Raw genomic sequence first — 8,691 nt, 5'->3', positions numbered from 1 at the left:
ATTCTTCCCCTGAAGCATACCCGTACTCCCAGCTCGCCAGGAGGCCCTGAAGGGGGCGGTAAGGGACCTGCTTAGTCGTGGGGTGATATTACCCGTTCCAGGAATTGGCATGTTTCCAAGGGTTCTACTCGAACCTGCAAAATGGAAGGGGAACGTCCAATTTTGGACCTGAAAGCCCTCAATTACTTTGCAAAAGTACAGAGGTTCAGAACGGAATCGCTGAGAAATCGCTGCACTCCATCAAGGGTACTCCCTGGTGGCCTTGGACATCCAGAATGCGTACCTGCACATACCCATATGCCTTCGGCATCAGAGATTTCTGCGATTTGCAGTCTAGGAAGCCCACTACCAGTTTGTGGCTCTGCCTTTTTGGTTTTGCCTCTGCCCTCCCCCAAGGTATTGTCTCTTGTTTTGGCAACGCTGTGGGATCGCGATCGGGGGATACCTAGGCGATCTCCTTCCGAGAGCATCTTCTGCTTCAGAGTTAGGAGGAGGATGTGGCGATCACCATGCAGACCCTGCAGCAATTTTTTGTTGGCTGTTGAACCTAAAGAAGTTGGTGATTGTGCCGACTCAGCGTTTGGAGTAGCTAGGCTTACTGCTGGACTCCATGGAAGCAAGAGCGTTTCTCCCTTCAGACAAGCTGCTGCAGACTCTCAGAGCTGCGGTAAAACTGTTGAGGAACCGCACAGGGGGTCGTCGCTACGCTTTGCATGCGAGTTCTGGGACTCATGGTGGCCTCCTTGAGGCATTACCCTATGCCCAGTTTCACACCAGAGTCCTGCTGAAGGAGATTTTGACAAAATGGGACAAATCTCCTTTATCCCTGGATGGGCAGATTCAGGTGAGCCAGCTGGTCAGGGATTCCCTGCTGAGGTCCCCGGCACTTTGGTCCGTGAAGTCGTTCCTACCTCTGAAATGGACACTGATCACCACGGCCCCCAGCCCAACCGGCTGGGGTAGGGTAATGGGAGTTCAGTCGACTCAGGGCCTCTGGTCGGTGGGTGGTGCGATCCAAGTTGCCGATCAATCTGCTTGAGCCGAGAGCGATCAGGCTATGCCTCTCCACGTGGTCGATAAGACTTTGAGGGGCGTTTGATCAGGTTCCACTCTGACGTATGCCTGCCACTGCCGTGACATTCTGTCGCCAAGGAGGAACAAGAAGCTTGGCCGCTGCACGGGAGGACGCTTGCACTCACATCCTTCAGTGGGCAGAGCGACATGTACCTGCCCCCGTCGGCCGTTTACATCCCGGGAGCGGAGAACTGGCAGGCAGACTACCTAAGTCGCCAGATGCTGGACCCAGGAGAATGGGCATTGCCATTGCATCCGGAGGCGTTCTGGCTACTGTGCCCGCGATGGGGCACACCAGACGCGGCTCTTCTGGCCGCCCGTCTCAACGGGAAGGTGCCGAGGTTCGTGTCCAGGGCAACAGATCCTTGGGCAGACACGCTGGTGGTGCCATGGGGGAAAGTACCAGCTGATCTATGCACCAGCTGATCTATGCCTTTCCTCCGTTGAAACGGCCTCCGCTCAGCGGAGCAGACGTGGTAACAGAGGGTATCCCATTAATACCGATTGCCCCAGATCGGTCCCAGCGACCCTGGTACTCAGACCTGGTGGCGGACGCCCCGTGTCGACTGCCGTTACGAGAGGACCTTCTGTCTCGATTTCCGATTCTCCGTTCTGCTTTACCATCGCTGGTTTTAACGGCATGGCTATTGAGAGTCGGGTGTTGAGGAACCGGGGTCTTTGGGACTCGGCGATTCCAACTATGCCGAGAGCACGGAAAGCTTCTTCTCGGTAGGTCATCGTACCTGGAAGGCCTACATCTCCATGTGTGAGAAGGGATGGCGTCCGCGCTCCCTTTTTTTTTTTTTTTTTTTTTTTTTTTCCTATATCCAGGATTGATCCTGTTTCTACAGCAATGAGTAGTTCAGAAATTGGCTTTAAGCACCATATTTAAAGGACAAATATCAGCGTTGGCTGTCTTTTTTTATTTTATTTTTTCCAGCGAGCACTTTTTGTTCAAGCTGTCCAAAATGTAGTTCCTCCGTGCGTGGGCCGTTACCCCCGTGGGATCTGAACCTGGCATTATCGGTGCTTGAAAAAACCGCCATTTGAAAATATCAGAGATCCCTCTGTTGACTCTTTCCCAGAAAGTGGTCTTTCTAGCGGCCATTACTTTCGGCCAGGAGGGTTTTGTACCCGGCGGCCTGGTCTTGCAAGTCGCCATATCTGGTGATCCACAAGGATAAGGTGATGTTGTGTCCAACAGTCTTTTCTGCCGAAGGTGGTTTCGGCAGAAAAGCATCAACGAAGACATTGTCTTACCATCTCTGTGTGCTAAGTCGACACATTCTAAGGAGGTGGCTCTTCATGCCCTGGACATGGTTAAGGCTCTGAGGGTGTATTTGTCTGTCTGCTACACCTCCCTTTCAGAAGTCAGACTCCTTGTTTGTTTTTCGGTGGCTGTTTGAAAAAAAAAAAAAAGCACGGCGGTCTCGTCGGCCACCATTTCCAGGGGGGGATCAGACAGATTGTAGTACAGGCCTATGCTTTGAAGAGGCAGGTGCCCCCCTTTCTGGTCACGGCTCACTCCACAAGGCAATCGGAACGACTTTGGCCTTCCGACATCAAGCGTCTGTGAACAGGCGACCAAGTCACCCCCTGAGCGACAGTTTCAAAATTCTACAAGGTCGACGTCGGTGCATGGGGCCGATGCCCATTTTGGCCGCAAAGTTTTGCAGGCGGCTGTACAATTGCACTTACGTTTTTTTTCCTTGTTTTTTGGTAAAAACGCAGTACCTTTTTAAGTAATGCACTGTTGCATTTGTTACCGCAGTTCTGGTGCAGTTTGGTGGTAGTGCCTTAGTTGAGGAGCATCCTGCCTTTTTGGTGGGTAAAAAAAGTTTTGGTCACACTCACAATGTCGTTTTTTGTGGTTTTATACTACTGGGTGTAGTTTTTATGCTGTTTTGCCACCCCTCATTTTGGCACTGCTTGGGGATGTCCCAGTGGTCTAAGAGCAGCTGTGTCAGGTGGTGAACTGCAGAGAAAAGGATTTTATGGTAAGTATAAAAATCATATCTTTTCTTAAAGATATATCACTGTATTTTCGTGCCTATAAAGTCCATAGGGTTCCAAAAAAGCAAATCAATGTTGCAATTCATTTTGTGATGTGGTGCTGTTTCAACCATATTCCCATCCGCACGATCACCCTGTGAGTATGCAAATAGGACAGTGACTGGGTCCATCATTTAGCCATGTCTGCTCTAGGGGATGTTACTCCCAATAATTAATGTTCACAAATCGGTAAGGCATCTTTGAACTTGCATTCACCTGTTTACTCTCTATTTCTTTTGTAAGGAATCAACTTGATGGGATGTAATTACACAAACAGAGGGATCTGCATGTGAGAAAATGAGAAATAGAACAAACCGCAAGAGCATCCTATGAGCGTGGTTGAAGAATACCAAGCTGAATGTCACGGGACCCATGCCTCCATCCAAAAAAAAAAACTAAAAAGGAAATAAACCTGCATTTATTTTTTTTTATTTTTTTTATAAAGGACACTGAAAGGCAAGAAGAGAGAAGCACACCTGTTAATACAGAGTTTAATTGTATTTACATACTCTAGTTATGTGGGGAGGGAGAGGAGAGAAGAGAGACATGGTGGGCAGGGGGAGAAAGATGACTTTTTGCACCATCTATAACATGACGTTTCTTCCATCTTGATGTATTCTGAGCTTGTAGTGTTACTTGTAATATTTACTTCCCTCTGTGTAATTTTGATTCTAAAATTCATGTGGTGAGCTTCCTTAAGCACTGATCTGAAAAACAACAAAAATAAATAAATCTTAATTAAGTTATAAAAAAAAATCAATTGTTTTTATTTTATCTGTTTTAGAGATTGTAAGCTCTAATGAGCAGGCTACCCTCATGTCTCCTGTATTGAATTGTATTTCCAATGTACGGTTTACTCATAAGTTCCTAAAGCTCTTTGGTAATTGCCATGCTGGACACGCAGAACACTCTCTGTGCCACAACTGAGGTATGGGATCGCAGGTAAGTACCAGACCCTGGATGTCACGATCCCCCCTTAATTTCACACTTTCCCCTGCAACATCGCTGTCCTTGAACCTTCCTTCACATCATAGCCCCAACACTCCTGGCCCTCCTTTTCCTCACAGCCTCTTTATGCTCTGGCCCCCTTCACCCAACAAACACTCATCCTACTGTATGTGTATGACATTTATTTTCCATCAAATCACACATCTTTGATCCTCCATCAATGTGTATCTTGGCATGAACCGGTTTCTCCAATGAGATTGCCTGACCTGTAAAGCACACTTGCATTGTAAAGCTAGCTCATACACGTGATCCCATGATTTATTTTTTTCTAATTACTCGTATCTCTAGCTATAGATAAAGGTTGAGCACAACCCATGTTTTTTTTTGCAATAGCGTTGATGCGTTCCTTCAAACGATCGCATAGCGAACACGTGCTCTGTTTTAAATGTAGTGACCATTGGAGTAAACATTGTTGCGGTATTTGAAGAAAAATAAACTTTTTTTTTTTATTGAGATTGCCTGACGTGGAAAGCAGCAACCTCATCCATGGGATCCCATATTTTATTTTTATTTATAAGTACTTGTAAAAATATATATGTGCATCGCATCCCAGATTTTTTAACCTCTTCGCGCCCGCCCTATAGCCGAATGACGGCCATAGAGCAGGCGCTTTCATTCCGGGTGGCCATCCCTGGACGTCCTGTTTACTTCCGCAATGCGCGCCGCCGCGGACGCGCATCGGAAGTTCTGTGTTTGCCGTGTCCCCCGGGGACAGGCAAACACAGATCGCTGTAAACTGCCAATCACAGCGGCCGTTTACATCGCGATCGGCGTGTCTAATGGGAGATGATCTCATATGTAAACATATGAGATCTCTCAGCGCCGCTCTCCCTCCTCACACAGACAGAGTGTGGGTCATTTGGGGGGTATTTGTACTTTCCTGACCTGTTCGGGTCACAAGAAGCGAGATAGGCCACCAGTACATCAGATGTGATCAATTTTGTGTGATTCGCACCACAGCTTGTAGACTCTCTAACTTTCACAAAGACCAAATAATATCCACTAATTTGGGTTATTTTTACCAAAGATATATAGCAGTATAAATTGTGGCCAAAATTTATGAAGAAAAATTAATAATTTGTATAATTCTGTCACAGAAACAAAGAAATATGCGTTTTTTTCAAAATTTTCGGTCTTTTTTCATTTATAGCGCAAAAAATAAAAACCCCAGAGGTGATCAAATACCACCAAAAGAAAGCTCTATTCGTGGGAAAAAAAGGACAAAAAATTAATTTGGGTACAGTGTTGCATGACTGAGTAATTGTCATTCAAAGTGTGAGAGCACCGAAAGCTGAAAATTGGTCTGGGCAGGAAGTGTTTTTAAAGTGGTTGTAAACCCTTACAAACCACTTTGACCTACAGGTAAGCCTAGATTAAGGCTTACCTGTAGGTCCAAGAAATATCTCCCAAACCTATACGGTTTAGGAGATATTTGCCCGAAGACGGGCACCGCTATCTACGGCGCATGCGCCGTAGACAGCGGTGCACTGAGCGGGGTATCGTCGATGATGGCAATGCCGAGAGTCTCAGCTCCCGTGCACATGTGCAGCAGTGACGACATCGCTGCTCCAGCGAATCACAGTGCCGGAGCAGCGAGACCCACCAAGAAGATGGACGCTTGGAACTACAGGGGACAGCGGTGACTTTGCTGGCTCCTGTGTCAGGTAAGTGACACATAATGGACTACTATGTGATGCATAGTAGTCCATTATGCTTTGCCTTTACAGGGAATGAAAGCGGAAGTAAACTCATCAGGGTTTACTTCCTCTTTAAGTGCCCAGTAAGCAAGTGGTTAAATAGCATCAATGTGTTCCTTCAAATGGTGACATAGCAGAATACTTGCTCTGTTTTAAAGGTGCATTCGTTGGAGTAAACGTTTACATCATTTACAAAATCAGGGTCATGATGGCAAAACCATTTTCGCCAATGAGATTGCCGGACATGGCCATCACCCTTGCACTGCACAGTTATGGTTTATTTATTTGCAAGTACTTGTAAATATATGTAGATGTGACTTCAAAGGCCTGATTTTTGAAAAAGCGTCGATACATTGCTTCAAACAATTGCATAGCAGAATATGTGCTCTGTTTTAAAGGGTGTGACCATTGGCGTAAACATCGTTGCGGTATCTCTCAAATCTGGGTCGCAATGGCAAAACTGTTTTCTCCAATGAGATGGCCTGCCATGGAAAGCACCCTTGCACTGCACAGCCACCTCATACAGGGTATGCCCTGTTTTATTTATGTATTTAGAATTCCTTGTAAATAGATGTAGATGTTCATTCAAAGGTCAGATTTTTTTAAATAGCGTTGGTACGTTGCTTCAAAGAATCGCATAGCAGAACACGTGCTCTGTTTTAAAGGGTGCAACCATTGGAGTAAACATCGTTGTGTTTTTTCCCAAATCTGGGTCGCATCGGCAGTGTGGGTCAGGTAGGTCAGTGTATGTATGTCGGGTAGGTCAGTGTGGGTCACGTAGGTCAGTGTATGTAGGTCAGTGTGGGTCACGTAGGTCAGTGTATGTATGTCAGGTAGGTCAGTGTAAAATAGTGTAAAAAAGTAGGTCAGTGTATGTATGTCGGGTAGGTCAGCGTGTGTCGGGTAGGTCAGTGTGGGTCACGTAGGTCATCCTTTTTTCCCACAAATAGAGCTTTATTTTGAAGGTATTTGATTGCCTCTGCAATTTTTTATTTTTTTTTGCGATATAAACGGAAAAATCTAAAATATTGAAAGAAATTTATATTTTCTGCTTTTTGTTATAAGAAAAATCCAATAAACTCAATGTTATTCATACTTTTAGGTCAAAATTTATTCAGCCACATGTCTTTGGTAATGTTAATAAGCGTATATTTATTGGTTTGCGCAAATGTTATAACATCTGAAAACGATGGTACATTTTCTGGAATTTACGCATCTTTTAGTTTGACTGCCTATCTCATTTCTTTAGGTGCTAATATGGCATAGTTGACTTCTTTTTTTCCCTTGTTTCCCAAGGTGACCATCTTGGTGTTTGTCAAGAGGGTTGAGCGTGCCAAAAGTGAGTGCCTATGGCAACATCACCCTGAAAGCATCTGATACTAAGCAGGGACGGGCCTGATTAGTACCTAGATGGGAGACCGCCTGGGAATACCCTCTTGAGAAATGCCAAGATGGTCACCTTGGGGAACCACAAAAAAAGGCGGTCTCCCATCTAGGTACTAAACAGGCCCATCTCTGCTTAGCCTTCAAGGCCAGATGAGCTTGGGTGCTTTCAGAGTGGAATGGCCAGAGGCAATCTCTTCTGGCACCCAAAACCCTCTTGAGAAATGCCAAGAAGGTCATCTTGGGAAACCAGAAATAAAAAACAGGTCAACTCCCAAAAAAAAAAAGCCTACAGCACCTGGTATTCCCAGACGGTCTCCCATCCAGGTACTAACCAGGCCCTACCCAGCCCATAGGCAATCTCTTTGGGCACCCTCATCCCTCTTGACAAATGCAAAGATGGTCACTAGGCCCGACCTTGCTTAGCCTTCGAGATCAGACGAGATCGGGCGCTTTCACGGTGATATGGCCGTAGGCAATCTCTTTGGGTATCCCCAACCCTCTTTGACAAGCGCCAAGATGGTCACCTTGAGAAACAAGGGAAAAAAACAAGTCAACGGCAAAAAAATAAAAAATTACGGCACCTTGTATTCCCAGGCGGTCTCCCACTCAGGTACTAACCAGGCCCGACCCTGCTTAGCCTCTGAGATTAAACGAGATTGGTTGCTTTCAGGGTGTCGTGGCCATAAGCAATACCTTTGGGCACTCTCAACCCTCTTGACTAGCACCAAGATGGTCACCTAGGGAAAGTAGGGGAAAAAACAAGTCAACGCCCAAAAAAAAAGAAGCAAATGGGACTGGTTATTGCCAGGATGTCTCACATTTGTTACTAACTAGTAGACATGTGCGCTTCGTTTCGTACGAATCGCAAATTCGTACGAATTTCTCAATTTGTACGTTCGGGAGGATCCGAAATACAAATTGCCGTGCGTCCGAATTCTGTACGGAATACGAACCTTTGTTTACGAATTCCGGATCTCAATCATTATGCTTATTATGACTTGCAGAAGACTTCTGTGATAGAAGTCAATGTAAATTGCCTGAAGACATCAGTGAAGGACTTTCAACCTCTCTGGGCAGGCTGCCAAGAAAAGAACAAAATGATACAATGTTTCTTCTTCAATGGGCTGAACTCCGTGTGTAGAAGTTTTCAGTTTAACCATTTAAAGACTAAATCTTTTCTGACACTTGTTGCTTACAAGTAAAAATCCAGTATTTTCTGCTAGAAAATCACTCAGAAGCCCCAAAAATTATATATTTTTTTTAGCAGAGACCCTAGGTAATAAAATTGCGGTTGTTGCAATATTTTGTGACGTGGTATTTGCGCAGAGGTCTTTCAAATGCAAATTAGCCCTTTATCACGGTGCAGGTGTCATTGCTGTATGTCACACTGCTGTATATCACGGTGCAGGTGTCATTGCTGTATGTCACACTGCTGATGTCAGTGCTCTCTATCACGGTGCTGTTGTCAGATCAC

General features: G+C 45.5%; 1 pseudogene; it reads right to left on the bottom strand.

Annotated features, from left to right (window-relative positions):
* Positions 1-7,500: 7,500 nt before the first annotated feature.
* Positions 7,501-7,691, bottom strand: LOC143958756 (5S ribosomal RNA; annotated as a pseudogene).
* Positions 7,692-8,691: the final 1,000 nt, after the last annotated feature.

The sequence above is a fragment of the Lithobates pipiens genome, unplaced genomic scaffold (assembly GCF_037356315.1).
Source record: "Lithobates pipiens isolate NorthernLeopardFrog02 unplaced genomic scaffold, aLitPip1_a1.2 Scaffold_61, whole genome shotgun sequence".
Taxonomy (NCBI): domain Eukaryota; kingdom Metazoa; phylum Chordata; class Amphibia; order Anura; family Ranidae; genus Lithobates; species Lithobates pipiens.
This window is presented reverse-complemented; position numbering and strand designations above follow the sequence as displayed.